The sequence below is a fragment of the Arachis ipaensis genome, chromosome B09 (genome assembly GCF_000816755.2).
Source record: "Arachis ipaensis cultivar K30076 chromosome B09, Araip1.1, whole genome shotgun sequence".
In the NCBI taxonomy this organism is placed as follows: Eukaryota; Viridiplantae; Streptophyta; class Magnoliopsida; order Fabales; family Fabaceae; genus Arachis; species Arachis ipaensis.
In genome coordinates this window covers 65,331,709-65,345,498 of record NC_029793.2, presented here as the reverse complement: position 1 = coordinate 65,345,498, position 13,790 = coordinate 65,331,709, and positions in this window count along the sequence as shown.

Genomic DNA, 13,790 nt, shown 5'->3' with positions numbered 1-13,790 from the left:
TGATGAGCGGATAATTTATACGCTTTTTGGCATTGTTTTTAGTATGTTTTTAGTAGGATCTAGTTACTTTTAGGGATGTTTTCATTAGTTTTTATGTTAAATTCACATTTCTAGACTTCACTATGAGTTTGTGTATTTTTCTATGATTTCAGGTATTTTCTGGCTGAAATTGAGGGACTTGAGCAGAAATCAGATTCAGAGGTTGAAGAAGGACTGCTGATGCTGTTGGATTCTGATCTCCCTGCACTCAAAGTGGATTTTCTGGAGCTACAGAACTTGAAATGGCTCGCTTCCAATTGCGTTGGAAAGTAGACATCCAGGGCTTTCCAGCAATATATAATAGTCCATACTTTGGCCAAGAATAGACAACGCAAACTGGCGTTCAACACCAGCTTTCTGCCCAAACCTGGCGTCTAGCGCCAGAAAAGGAGCCAAAACCAGAGTTGAACGCCCAAACTGGCACAAAAGCTGGCGTTCAACTCCAAGAAGGACCTCTGTAAGATTGATTGGATGAAGATAGCAGGAAAGCAGAGGTTCAGAGGAACGAAAAGCATCTCCATTCACTTATCTGAAATTCCTGCCAATGATTTACATAAGTACCTCTATCCCTATTCTATTATTTATTTTCGACAACCCATTACTATTTTATATCCACCTGACTGAGATTTGCAAGGTGACCATAGCTTGCTTCATACCAACAATCTCCGTGGGATTCGACCCTTACTCACGTAAGGTATTACTTGGACGACCCAGTGCACTTGTTGGTTAGTTATGCGAAGTTGTGAAGATATGTTTAGACCATGGTTCTGTGCATCCGTTTTTTGGTGCCATTGCCAGGGAATCAATTTCGAACAACAATTCACAACCTGAGTAGCAATTTCACATACCACCGCCCTAGCAAGAAGCTCCTCCAATGTCCAACTTAAGGACTTTAACTAAAAGTGCTAGGTGGGAGACAACCCACCATGGTATGGTCGCTTCTTTTTCAATTTATTTCTTGTTAATTGCTTTCATTTTTATTTCCTTTTCATTTTACTTCATTGAACCTGGAATCATGCATAGCATTCATGTTAATCATTGCATTCTGCATTTATCATACATATAAAAAAAAAGGGGATGCGCGACGCGACCGCATCATCCATGCGATCGCGTCAAATGGCGAACTACACTTTCCACGCGACCGCGTCATCCACGCGATCGCGTGCCCTGGAGATCGGCGTAAATATCCAACGTCCAGAAAGTTAGGCTGGGATCGTGCGGCCCTTGTGCGTTTTGCACAAATTCTCCCACGCGATCGCATGCCCCATGCAATCGCGTCACTTGCACAATACCAATCCCATGCGACCGCGTGAGCGACGCGATCGCGTCACATGGATTGCACATCACCCCAGAAGGAGACAGAGAGTTGCGCTGAAACGGTGCTGGAATCGTGCGTTTAGCACAATTTCCAGCGACGCGATCGCACGACCCACGCGATCGCGTTATCCCCTCTTCCACCCCTTTCATGCGATCGCGCGACCCACGTGATCGCGTCACCCCACTATCACCCCCACCATGCGACTGCGTCCCCCACGCGATCAGCCTGATGGTTATCAAAAGGCTGAGGAGGACATGCGCCTGATGCAGTTTGATTGGGATGCTGTGAAGGCACGGATAGCTCTCGACCCGACTGTTCCTTGGGAGATGGGTTAGGACACCACGATGCCTAGAGGGATCAAGAGGGCGTACTTAAATGATGAGGCTCGGTTATGACACCAGATCTTGAGCAACTATGTGATGCCGAGTACTCATGAGACAGAGATCCCAGCTGCTATTATCACCCTCCTATGGTGTGTGATGGAGGGTAAGGACCTTTATCTGCCACGCTTTATCCGGCATTATATGGCCAGGGTCTACGTCCGAGGCACCCTCCCTTTTCCGTATCTGGTTACACAGATAGGCCGTCGAGCTGACGTGCCATGGGAGGATGCCGATGAGAGACCACCAGCGGCAGACTGCAGGAAGATCATTCCTCACAGCAAGAACTTCCTAGCTTTGGGCTCCAGACCACCACCCTTCCCTGCTACTGATGAGACAGCCCCACCGTCTGCTGGACCCTCTTCATCCACGGCTGCCCCTGCTGCCACCACTGCACCACCACCTGCCTCTGAGCCCGTATACCACCTCGTGCACCACCTATTCCGACAGCTTGATTAGATGGAGCGTCGTAACCGGTGCCGGTATGAGAGATTGGAGCATCGCAGCCAGCGACGCTATTCACATCTGAAGCTGATGATCCGACAGGGTGGTGACATCCCCTCCGAGCCCGACACACCATCAGAGCCATCAGAGGAGGAGGAGGATGAGCCCCAGGAGGAGACCCATCCATAGGCAGGCACAGAGTAGGCTGCACCACATCAGGAGGTTACGCATCAGATCGAGGCTGCAGATCCGAAAATCCGGATCCAGTCAGCACCGCCTCTACAGCAGCCAGATGCTCAGCCCACCACCACCACAGAGCCTCCAGCTACCATCCCTACCAGTGATGACACCCCTTCACACCCGGCTTGACTGAGCAACAGGGACGATGCTTCATTTTAAGTGTGGGGAGGTCGCCATCTCTGGCATTTTATTTTGGTGAACCACTATATCTCTTTTTTCTTTTATTTTGGATATTTTTCTGTATTTTTCTTTTTACTGTTATTTTCTGAGTACTTATACATTGCTACTTTTATGTATTTTTACTCTATTTCTGCATTTTGCATTTTTAGTTCATATTTTTAGTTATTTAGTTTAGTTTGCAATTCTGACTTATTAGTGGATTAATTAGTATAGTTTACCCTTTTTAGCATAAGATATTATAGTTTAAATTGAAAAATAAAAAGGAAGTAAGCTAGGAAATTGAACATAACAGATTTAAATCCATAAACCTTGTATATATAGCATTACATCATAAAGTTAAGTTGACAATATTTCATCAAGGAGGAACATTAAAACTTTAAAGGCTACCCTAAATAATTTTTTTTATGAGAATAATGGGAATTTTTAACTAAACATGCATAACATATATGAATGATATATGATGCTTGAGTTAGAGAACACACAGCCTGTGAGTCTTGAGCTTAATTGTATGGTTGCATTCAAACCATAATTTCATTCCTGTGTGTTTCGCTTCTTTTTATTCTGATGTTCTTTACTTTGCTTTAATCTATATGTCCAATTATAGAATATAGAATATAGAATATAGATACATATCAAAAGAATGATTGAGGCCATCATTTGATTTTTAGCTCACTTACCCCAAAATAACCTACCTTTCACATCACCCTTGTTAGCCCCCTTGAGCCTTTAAAATTCCTTTTATTCTATTTAGCCACACTACTAGCCTTAAGCTGAAAAATAAAATAAAATCCCAAGTTGAATCTTTGGTTAGCTTAAGATAGAAAATTATGAATAGATTAAAATATGGGAAACCTATTGGGAACATGGATGATAGAAACAAAAGGTAGAAAAGTTGAAAGAAATAAAATAAAATTTGGGAAGCATGCTCATGAGAAATCAAAGTGATTCAATTACCATGTGCACTAAAAAAAAAGAGAGAAAGAAGTTATTTTTCAGCACTTAATAAAAGGGAATAGAAAAGAATTCCCCAATGCAAAATAAAAGCAATGCACATGGGATAAAAATAAAATTGAAACATAAGCATGTAACAACAAGTGGGATAATATGGGAAAATTGGTAAAGAAAGTTTTGTTCTACTAAATATGTATGTTAGGTGACATCTTAGTCTAATTAAGGATTCACTTATTAGCTCACTTAGCCTTATACATATATCCTTACCTTTACCTTGGCCCCATTACAACCTTAATTAAAGACCTCATGACTTTTAGTATGACTGTACTCTATAATTGTTGATTGGTTAGATGAAGAACAAAGTTATAGAAAGTAAGAATAAAAAGAAAAGTATTTATTCTTTACCTTGGATTTAGCATGAGGACATGCTATTGTTTAAGTGTGGGGAGGTTGATAAACCCATAGTTCATGAGTTATTTTGTGCTTAGTTTGAGTGATTTATTCAATCCTTCACCCACTTATTCATATTAATTGCATGGTTTTACTTTTCCTTCCTTATTATGTGATGTATGTGAAAAACATGTTTCCTAAGCTTTAAAATTAATTATTTTAATTACCTTTACTTCCATTCGATGCCGTGATTAGTGTGTTGAGTAGTTTCAGATTTTTTAAAGGCAGAATGACTTAAAGGATGCAAAAGGAAACCTACAAAAATGGAAGGAAAGTGCGAAACGGAGTTTTGAAGAAAATGGCATCCATGCAATCGCATGGACAACGCGATCGCGTGCCAGGAGCGAAAAAGCAGCGACGCGGCCGCATGACTGATGCGGCCGCGTGACTTGAGCATAGCGCATTCGATGCGGACGCGTGACCGACGCGACCGCGCCACAAGGAAAACTCCAGATGACACGACCGCGTGACCCACGCGGACGCATGACAGAGGCCACGTATCAGAATTTACAGAATACGCCCCCAGCGATTTCTGAAGCCCTTTTGGCCCAGATCCAGGTGCAGAACACACAGACTAGAGGCTATAAAGTGGGGGAATGCATCCATTCAAGGGAGAGCTCGTATTTTTACTACTTTCCATGATTTAGATTTAGTTTGAGAGAGGTTCTCTCCTCTCTCTCTTAGGATTAGGATTTAGGACTTCTCTTAGTTTTTAAGAGTGACTCTCGATCCAGGTTTTATGTTTCTTTGTTTTTAGCTTCCCTTTTCACTTTTATTTATTTATTCCAGCACTTGAGTTGATTATTTACTTTTATAATTTAATTTATGAATTATTCCATGTTACAGATTGTTATTTGAATTAATGATATTTGAGGTATTTCAGTTATTGATTGCTTTCTCTTTAATTTGTGTTACCATTGTTTCCAATCTGAAGAAATTCTATTCCAGCAATTTACTTTTTCCCTTTTTGGTCTTGGTTAAGAAATCAGTAACTCAACAGTTATCAAACTCAACATAATTGATAATCGTTATCGTGCTAATTGAACTGAACTTCAATAATCCCAACTTTTTCTTAGAAAATAAATAGGATTTGAAGGTCAAACTAATTAGTCCATTGACTTTCCTTTACTTTAGTAAAGGTTAACTAAGTGGAATTTAGATTCAACTTTCATTATTATTGAGAGAGATAACCAAGTTGGACTTCCAATTCCTTTTACCTTGCCAGAAGTTTGCTTTACAGTATTTATTTATTTTAATTGCCATCTACTTTACTTGTCATTTAAATCACTTGCTTCTCACCCTTTAAACCCCGATTACAACCTTTATAGCCAATAATAAGAACATACTTCCTTGTAGTTCCTTGAGAAGACGACTTGAGGTTTGAATACTCGGTTAACAATTTTTAAAGGGGTTTGTTACTTGTGACACCCAAAACTTTTGTATGAAAGGACTTTTGAAGGTTTAAAAACTATACTTGCAACGAGGATTTATCCGCAAATTTCTAGACCACGCAAAAGATCTATCATCAATATCACAACTCAATTCATCAATCAAAGAAACATCAATATCAAAATTGCATTAAATGTAAACAAATCCAACATGAGTCATCATCACAAAAGAGAGCAAAATGAGAAATTAACATAAAAACTAAGAGAGTCAAGATGTAGAGATGAGAAATTATCAAAGAAGCAAGATGAGATCAAGTAATTAAACATGAAATTAAAATAATCTAATCTAATCCTAACCTAATTCTAGAGAGAAGAGGAGCTTCTCTCTCTAGAAAACTAACTAAAGGCTCATGTTGGCTAAACTAATTGCTCTCCCTTTGCTTGGACTTCAATTTTGCATGAAATACACTTAGAAACAAGTTGGATTTGGGCCTGGGCAGCTCAGAAATCGCCCCTAGCATTTTGCCTTCAAGTGGGCCACGTGAGAGTATTGGCGCACGCGCGCCATGTGCGCGTGCGCGTCGATTGGCAAATTCTCAACCCGCGCGGACAAGGCGTGTATGCGTGCGCGTCTATAGGTGAAACCGCTTTTGCGCATGCGCGCCTGGTGCGCGGGCGCGTCCTTTGGTGCATTCCCAATCTTTGTTTCTTCATGCATTCTCCCTTTTTGTATGCTTTTCTCCTCATTTCTTCCATCCAATACTTGCCTTATGGACCTGAATTCACTCATCAAACACATCAAGGCATCGAATGGAATTAAAGTAAATTAAAATCGCCAATTTAGGGCCTAAAAAGCACGTTTTTATACTTAAGCAAAATTCAAGGGAGAATTACAAAACCATGCTATTTCATTGAATAAATGCGAGAAAAGGTGACAAAATCCCCCAAAATAAGCACAAGATAAATCACGAAATCGGGGTTTATCAAGCACTTAGCAACAATTAATGGTAAATAAGAATAACAATCCAACATTTACAATGAAAAAGAGAAAATGAAATGAAAACTAACTAAAACTAATTAATCAACTAACTAACTAACTAACTACTTATTTAACGAAAATAAATGGTTATCAACGGTGTTTGGGAGTGTTGGATGAAGGGTAGGAGAAGGGAAGAAGAAAGGAGAAGGAAAGAAATGGAAAGAGGAGAAGAAAAGAAGTGTATTGAAAGAAAAGCATCCGCGTGTACGCGTGCATGGCGCACGTGCGCGGATGGTGGTGCAATGGAAGCGACGCGTACGTGTACATGGCGCGTCCGCGTCGATGGCTTATTTCGAGAGTGACGCGTACTCGTAATGTGTGCGTACGCGCGAGTTGGTTTGTGCCTCGGGCACAAATATATCTAAGTTGACCATCCGTCTCTAGCAAACCATATTCAAGGGGAATAATAAAGCTTAAGTATAAGGAATTTACCCACTTGAATGGAAGAATGGATGGTGGTGGCTTGGGGAGAGGTATCTCCAATGTGCTTGTAAGCTCTACTCCCTTGTGTTCTTCTTTGACTACCTCCACCTCTTGACAACTTTCTTCAGTTTCAACCCTTTGTTCATCAATTTCATCTATCTCTTCTCCATCACTCAAATCATAAATAGGAGGTTGAGAGAAATCTACCTCCACATTGCTTTTCCATCTCATTGGGAGAAGGTTCATCAAATTCAAAGGATTCACCACCAAGAAGGTTGGATACATGATCCTCATCACCAAGGAAGCTCAATTTTTGCTTTATTCCTTCCAAGTCTTCATTCAAAAATTGTTTTGGAGGTTGTGCACTCTCCTCCTCAACATCAAATCACTCTTCTTCGAGAGGTTCTCTTCAACTCTAGGTTCCCAAGGAGGTTCCGCATCTCCTAAGTCTTCAACCACTTCTTCCTCTTCTTCAATGATCATAGGCTCCTCCAATTGCTCTAATACAAAATAACATTTCTCATTTTCTACCGGAGTTTCCAATCTCTCCTTCATGCTATGCTTTTCAATTAATTCTCCACATGTGAACATGGGAGTGCTTTGAGTGCTCAAATATTGGGAGACTAAAATGCTTACTACCTTAGTCAAGGTAGCCACAAATTCTATTGTCTCCCTTTGCATTTCTCCTTGTCCTTGAAGTATAAGGCTAAGGGTTTCATCCTTGGAGGATTGGGGTGGATAGGGGGATTCATTGTCTTGGAGAAAGGGTTTATAATAGGGAGGTGGTTCTTCTTGGTAAGGGTGCGGTGGTGTATATTGAGGTGGTTCTTGGGAGTATGGATATTAGAATGGTGGTTCCATGTATGGCTCATGTGGTTCAAAAGGTGGTTGGTATGGTGGATATGAATCAAGGTCATATGGAGGTGTTTGGTGAAAATAGGCTTGTGAGTGTGGTTGAGGTTCATGTTGAGGATATGACTCATAGGCATATGGTGGTGGTTCTTGAAAGTCACAAGGAGATTCACCATAGCCATTGGATCGGTATGAATCATAGAATGGCTCTTTTTCATAGTGCATTGGTGGCGGTTGTTGCCATGAAGATTGATCATATGCATATGGCTCCTCCCACCTTTGATTGTCCCATCCTTGATACACATCCTCATTGAAGCTCTCATTTCCTACAACATAATTAGAACCAAACTCATAGCCAAAGTGAGAATTCATGATAACAAGAGAAAATGAAAATAATATCAAATAAGAAACAAAGGAAACCAAATCCTAAAACTAGCAAGAACTAACAAAGAAGAAAAAGGCAAACATATTCACAATATTCACATATATACAATAACCAATAACACAACACCATTGCAAGTCCCCGGCAACGGCGCCATTTTGATGAACGGACTTTTGTGTGGTCTAGAATTCACAATTGAAATCTCGTTGTAAGCATAGTTTCTAAACCAACAATAGTCCTTTCATACAAAAGATTGTTTGTCACAAGTAACAAACCCCTAAATTTATAAACCGAAGTATTGAACCTCGGGTCGTTCTCCCTAGGAATTACAATGAAGTGTTTTGTTATTGGTTATGAGTTATGTTTGGGGTTTTTAATATGAAACATGAAAAGTAAATGACAATGAAAATAAACAAATAACTAGAAAGCTCTTGGCAAGGTTGTGAGAATTAGAAGTCCTATCCTAGTTATCCTCCTCAATTGTGACCACAATTATCCATTGCTACCACTTAGTTAACCTCTAACTATAAAGGAAAGTCAATGGTGCACGAAATTGTGATCCTTAACAACGGCGCCAAAAACTTAGTGCTCGGAACGTAATTCACACACTTTGTCACAACTTCGCACAACTAACCAGCAAGTGCACTGGGTCGTCCAAGTAATAAACCTTACGTGAGTAAGGGTCAATCCCACGGAGATTGTCGGCTTGAAGCAAGCTATGATCACCTTGTAAATCTCAGTCAGGCGGATTCAAAAGGTTATAGAGTTTTAATAATTAAAAGAAAAATAAAACATAAAATAAAGATAGAGATACTTATATAATTCATTGGTGAGAATTTCAGATAAGCGTATGGAGTTGCTTTGTTCCTTCTGAATCTCCGCTTTCCTACTGCTTTCATCCAGTTCTTCCTACTCCTTTCCATGGCAAGCTGTATGTAGAGCGTCACCGTTGTCAATGGCTACTTCCCATCCTCTCAGTGAAAATGGTCCAAGATGGGTTGTCACCACACGGCTATTCATCTGTCGGTTCTCGATCGTACTGGAATAGGATTCAGTAATCCTTTTGCGTCTGTCACTACGCCCAACACTCACGAGTTTGAAGCTCGTCACAGCCATCCCTTCCCGGATCCTACTCGGAATAACATAGATAAGGTTTAGACTTTTCGGACCTCAAGAATGGCCGCCAATAGTTCTAGCCTATACCACGAAGACTCTGATCTCACGATCAGAAGGCTACGAGATACACATTCAAGCTTGTTTGCATGTAGAACGGAAGTGTTTGTCAGGCACGCATTCATGAGTGAGAATGATGATGAGCGTCACATAATCATCACATTCATCATGTTCTTGTGTGCGAATGAATATCTTAGAGAAGAAATAGGCTTGAACTGAATAGAAAAACAATAGTACTTTGCATTAATTCATGAGGAACAGCAGAGCTCCACACCTTAATCTATGGTATGTAGAAACTCTACCGTTGAAAATACATAAGAACAAGGTCCAGGCATGGCCGAATGGCCAGCCCCCATAAAGGTCTAAAATAGCATAAAACTAATCAAAGATCAGATCCAAAGACTCCAAATACAATAGTAAAAAGTTCTATTTATACTAAACTAGTTACAAGGGTTACTGAAATGAGTAAATGATGCAGAAATTCACTTCCAGGCCCACTTGGTGTGTGCTTGGGCTGAGCATTGAAGCTTTCACGTGTAGAGATCTTCCTTGGAGTTGAACGCCAGTTTGTAACCTGTTTCTGGCGTTTAACTCTGCTTTCCAACCTGTTTCTGGCGTTTAACTCCAGAATAGGGCAAAGAGCTAGCGTTGAATGCCAGTTTGCATCATCTAAACTCGAGCAAAGTATTAATTATTATATATTGCTGGAAAGCCGTGAATGTCTACTTTCCAATGAAATTGAGAGCGCGCCATTTGGACTCTTGTAGCTCAAGAAAATCCACTTTGAGTGCAGGGAGTTCAGAATCCAACAGCATCTGCAGTCCTTCTTCAACCTCTGAATCTGATTTTTGCTCAAGTCCCTCAATTTCAGCCAGAAAATACGTGAAATCATAGAAAAGCACACAAACTCATGGTAAAGTCCAGAAATGTGATTTTTATTTAAAAAATAATAAAAATATACTAAAAACTAATCAAATCATACTGAAAACTATGTAAAAATAATGCCAAAAAGCGTATAAATTATCCGCTCATCACAACACCAAACTTAAATTGTTGCTTGTCCCCAAGCAACTGAAAATCAAATAGGATATAAAGAAGAGAATATACTATAAATTCCAAAATATCAATGAAACTTAGCTCCAATAAGATGAGCGGGACTAGTAGCTTTTTGCCTCTTGAATAGTTTTGGCATCTCACTTTATCCTTTGAAGTTCAGAATGATTGGCATCTATAGGAACTTAGAATTTAGATAGTGTTATTGATTCTCCTAGTTCAGTATGTTGAATCTTGAACACAGCTACTTTATTCGTCTTGGCCGTGGCCCTAAGCACTTTGTTTTCCAGTATTACCACCGGATCATAAATGCCACAGACACATAATTGGGTGAACCTTTTCAAATTGTGACTCAGCTTTGCTAGAATCCCCAATTAGAGGTGTCCAGGGTTCTTAAGCACACTCTATTTTTTTGCTTTGGACCTCGACTTTAACCGCTCAGTCTCAAGTTTTCACTTGACACCTTCACGCCACAAGCACATGGTTAGGGACAGCTTAGTTTAGCCGCTTAGGCCAGGATTTTATTCCTTTAGGCCCTCCTATCCACTGATGCTCAAAGCCTTGGATCCTTTTTATTACCCTTGCCTTTTGGTTTTAAGGGCTATTGGCTTTTTTCTCTTGCCTTTTGGTTTTAAGAGCTTTTGGCTTTTTCTGCTTGCTTTTTCTTTTTCTTTCTTTTTTTTTGCCATTTTTCTTTTCTCTCTTTTTTTTCGCATGCTTTTGTATTCACTGCTTTTTCTTGCTTCAAGAATCAATTTTATGATTTTTTAGATTATCAATAACATTTCTCCTTTTTCATCATTCTTTCAAGAGCCAACATATTTAACATTCATAAACAATAATATCAAAAGACATATGCACTGTTCAAGCAGTCATTCAGAAAACAAAAGGTATTGTCACCACATCAAAATAATTAAACTAGTTTCAAGGATGAATTCGAAACCATGTACTTCTTGTTCTTTTGTTTTTAGAACAGTTTTCATTTAAGAGAGGTGATGGATTCATAGGACATTCATAGCTTTAAGACATAGACACTTAGACACTAATGATCATATAGTAAAGACACAAACATAAATAAAACATAAAGCATAGTCAACGAAAAACAGGAAAATAAGAACAAGGAGATTAAGGAACGGGTTCACCTTAGTGAGGGTGGCGTCTTCTTCTTCTTGAAGAAAAAATGGTGTTTTTGAGCTCCTCTATGTCTCTTCCTTGCCTTTGTTGCTCCTCCCTCATAGCTCTTGTTGAGGTCCATAAGTGGGCTCTCTTATTTGCTCCATCCTTTTCTTAGTGATGAGCTTTTGAGATGAATCTCTCCATCTCCCATGACTCAGAGGTGGAAGCTTTTCCCTTCCCTTTCCTCTTTCTAGAGGTTTCTCTGGCCTTAGGTGTCATAAATGGTTATGAAAAAACAAAAAGCAACGCTTTTACCATACCAAACGTAGAAGGTTTGCTCGTCCTCGAGCAAAAGAAGAGAAGAGGGAGTAGAAAAAGAAGAAAATAAATGAGATGGAGAAGTGTGAGTGGTTCGGCCAAGGGGTTTTAGGTGGTTATGATGTGTGAAAAGGAAGGAGTGATGGTTTGAATTTGAGTGGGTGGGTGTAGGTGGTTTGTATGATGGTTTTGGAGGAGTAATGGAGGTGATTGGTGGAGGTTATTTTGGGGAAGAGTGTTACAAAAAGGTTTGAAGAGGACAGAAGAAAATGTGGGGATCTTGTGGGGTCCACAAATCCTGAGGGGATCCTGTGGGGTCCACAGATCCTGTTGATGTGTATTTTTGGAAAAACGAATTCCAAACACACGAATCTCACCGGCAAGTGTACCGGGTCGCATCAAGTAATAAAACTCACGGGAGTGAGGTCGATCCCACGGGGATTGAAGGATTGAGCAATTTTTTTTAGTGGTTGATTTAGTCAAGCGAATCAAGATTTGGTTGAGTGATTTGTAATTAACTGAAATTTAAATTGCATGAAAATTAAAAGGAGAGGGATAATTGCAGTAAAGTAAAGAGAACAGAAAATAAAAGTGCTGAATCTTAAAGAACAAGAAATTAAATGGCAGAAACTTAGAACGCAAGAAATGTAAATTACAGAATCTTAAAATGCAAGAAATGTAAATTGCATGAATTATAAAAGGAGTTGGGAATTGGGATTGCAGAAATTAAACACAGAAAAGTAAATTGCAACAAGCAGGGAAGTAAAAGATGAATTTAATTGCAGTAGATCTCAAACAGAAAATGTAAATTGCTTGAAGAAGCGTTCAACAGAAATATCAAAAGGAAATTTCAGATCTCAGGACCCAAGAGACTAGATAACCAAGTCTAGATCTCAATGCCTTCCTAGATCCAAATTCAGAATTCAATTGCAAGAAAAGTAAAGATCAAGTAGTAGAAGAAACACAACCAAATTCAATTTCCAACAGTTGCAGTAAAGTGAGACAGAGAGATCTCAAGGTGAGATTGAGACAGAATTTCCTCAATTCTTTAACCCAAGATTCAAGACAAGTGTAAATGAAAATGAAAATAAGAAAACTAAGAGGAAGAGAATTCAATTCTCCTTCCCCAAGACTCAGAATCCCAAATTAACTCCTAACCAAAAGCTCTCCCAAAATCACTTAGTAAAAACTAAAACAGAAAAGCTCTCCAAAAACTTTAAATTCTAAGCTATTTATACACTCTCTTCAAATGATCTTCAAGCCTTGAATTGGGCCTTTGCTCTTAATGGAATTGGGTTGACAAAAGCCTCTGTTGACTACTCTTGGAGTTGGAGAGAAATCCACTTGTGAACCGGGCCATGAACCAAAAAAGCTTGAGTAAAAGTTTGAGGTCAAACTTTGACTCAAGCTTTTCATATCAGCTTGCCTCCTTTTGCTGTCATCCACGTTTGAGCCAAAGTTTGAGGTCAAACTTTGAGCCAAACGTGGATCCCTCTTGTATGCCTCTTGGGGTGCTACTTTGTCCTCTTGTCAACGTTGCCAAATTTATGCCCACTATAGACTATTATATATGGTTGGAAAGCTCTGAATGTCGGCTTTCTAACCCACTTAGAATCACCTCAATTGGACATCTACAACTCAAGTTATTCTTGTTGGAAGTATACCCCTTCAGGCTGTTGTGGCGCCAACATTTGCCTAAAAGCTTGAGGTCAAACGTTGGTGCAAGCTTTTGCTCTTCTCCAGGGTGAGTTTATTGTGGCGCCAACGTTTGCCTAAAAGCTTGAGGTCAAACATTGGCGCAAGCTTTTGCTCTTCTCCAGGGTGAATTCAACTCTTCCAAAAGTTTGAGCTAAAGTTTGAGGCAAGCTTTTGCTCAAGCTTTTTGTTCTCTCTTGCTCCTTGCCATTTCTTCTTTCTTCAACCTTCTTCAAAGCTCTTTTCACCTATCATCAATCAACCAAGCACATCAAAGCTATGCTCAAAATCATGAGATTGTTATTCTTTCATAATATATGACAATTATAGCACAAAATCTCATGAAATT